The sequence below is a fragment of the Macrobrachium nipponense genome, chromosome 42 (genome assembly GCF_015104395.2).
Source record: "Macrobrachium nipponense isolate FS-2020 chromosome 42, ASM1510439v2, whole genome shotgun sequence".
NCBI lineage: Eukaryota > Metazoa > Arthropoda > Malacostraca > Decapoda > Palaemonidae > Macrobrachium > Macrobrachium nipponense.
In genome coordinates this window covers 1,744,439-1,746,938 of record NC_061103.1, presented here as the reverse complement: position 1 = coordinate 1,746,938, position 2,500 = coordinate 1,744,439, and positions in this window count along the sequence as shown.

Below are 2,500 nucleotides of genomic sequence, written 5' to 3'. Positions count from 1 at the left end.
CTACATCAAATGAGATGGTGCAACAGATGGGGGATGCAAACTATTTATACCCAACTCAGATTAGCTCTTCTGGGAATAGCAGCATCGTCTTGGGGATATTCCATCGACATAATGAGCGAGTCAAGGGCTCTACGTCACCCCCGACATTATTAAGTCGTAAGTCCGATGCGGATTCCCTTCAGCTTTGATGAAAAGCCTCTCTATTAGCAGAGGTAATTTGACGGAAATCTGAAAATGTAATCCACCAGTACTGCGTCGATGTCATGATCTTGAAAGTCAGAAGTACTCTTGATAGTGTGTATCCTTTGAGCTCGGTTTCAAAAGAGAAACAAGTCAATAATGCTCTGTAGAGTTTTTTGTTCAGGTTATAATGCTGTATGAAGCTCTTAGCCGCGGTCCATAAAACTTTCAGCCACTGCCTGGTGGTGGCCTGAGTTACAGCTATTAGCAACTTTTAACCTTGAATAAACTAAAAACTACTGAAGCCAGAGGGCTGCAATTTAGTGTGTTTGATGAATGAAGGGTGGATGTTCAACATACCAATTTGCACCCGTCTAGCCTCAGCAGTTTTTAAGATCTGAGGACGGACAAACAAATAGCCATCACGATAGTTTTCTTTTACAGAAATAAAAATTACGGTACTCTTGTTTCCCAAGATCTTTAATTTAAAATGGCGTTCGTGAAAGTCAAAGATTTATTCTCTGCCGTCGGTTAAAAAAAAAGAAAGAATATAGAATTCTCGGTACGCTATTTCGGAATCTCTTTAATTTAAAAGGACGTTTTATGACTTCTCAATCTGTATAAACTTTCGTCTGCATGAATTGAGTGTTCAGTGACTTACGCTGAAACATTTATAGGCATGAATGAATGGCCATATCTTCATTGTCCATTAATTAATCATGTTATTGTGTAAGAGGAACTGCAGAGAAAAATATCATAAAAGATTCCTTGTCGCACTGGTGGATCCGAAAGCATTTTTATTTGACAGACGTCGTCATATTGAAGGGAAATTTTATATTGCTAATAAATTTCACTAGCTGAAGTTATTATCTTTTCAGTAATTATTGAGAATATTGTGCATAAAATTTATAATATAAAATGTGTTAGCTTTAACTAATATATTGCATTCCAAGGTGATATATGACAGGCCTTTGTTAAAGTGAACATTGGCATTGTATTGCAAATTGTTTCCGACGTCTTGATTGAATTTCTATTCAGTCTTGTCTTTCGTTTCCACTATACTTTTATTGCGGGGATGTCGAACTCAAACGGTTCATAAGGTGAAATGAAAGAGGCCTGAAGCAGCAGAATTGTGGATATGTGGGGAGAGTTTTTTTCTCCGCGTGTCGTGCATAGAGGAAAGAATTTTCATCTATAATAACAAAACCCAAGTGGATCATACTTGTCCTTCCCGGAGTGAGAGGGTAGCAGAATTCTAGAAAACCGGACAGATTTTTGAAGCCAAGAGATAGGGGCTTTCGTTTTTTGAACACGGAAAGAGGTTAGGTCTGGGAATTGACAGTTGGTAAAAAAATGAAAGGGGAGCGGGGGAGGGGTGGTTGGAGTAAGGGAGAGACAGTGAGAGATAGGGAAGGGGGTAACAGCTGACATACATATAGGGTGTGCATAAAGTCCCAGTACCATTACAAGTATTTATTGCTCAGAAACTATATAACACAGAGTAATGCAGTTTTTTGTAGAATGAAGTGCTCTGAATGTAAACTTGAGGAAATGTAGAACATTCTAAAAAAAGGCTGCATTACTCTATGTTATGTGGTTTCTGAGCAGTAAATATTTGAAATGGTACTGGGATTTTATGGACACCCTGTATTTATGGCAGTATGCAGAATGGAGTAGAAGTAATGATTACAACTGTCATTTAATCACGTACCATTGAAGAATAATGTATTTTACATAGCCTGTCCCTTGATGCAATACTATATCCTTTACTTTTTCATAAAAAAATAATAAAAAAAATCGGCATAGAAATTAGGTACACACACACGGACGATGACATGCAATAATTGATAGAGATAATAAAAACAAGGGATAGTGCTTTCTTTAAAGAAGAGACGAACGAGAATAATTTACAAATAGGTGAGCAATTTATTTCTATATTTAAAGATGGAGTTACTTTTTTTTTTGCATTTAAAGTGTATCAATAACTGAAACATGACCGAAAAACTAAATTGGGAGAGATCATTATGCCTTGGAAGACACTTTTCAAGTTCTGTTTTCTCCAGAAGTTCGAAACATTCTTTAATTTAACCCTAAACACTGTCATATGCATTTCAATAAGCAGAAGTCTTCTTCTTCTTCTTCTTCTTCTTCTTCTTCTTCTTCTTCTTCTTCTTCTTCTTCTTCCTTCTTCCTCTTTGCCTTCAGCTTTTCCCATTTCTAAATGGGGTCGCGGTTTCTAGTCAGCCTTCTCCATCTTTTATATTTCAATAAGCAGAAGTAAGAAAGAAAAAATAGGAAAAGGTGCCTTTGGCATCAAAAC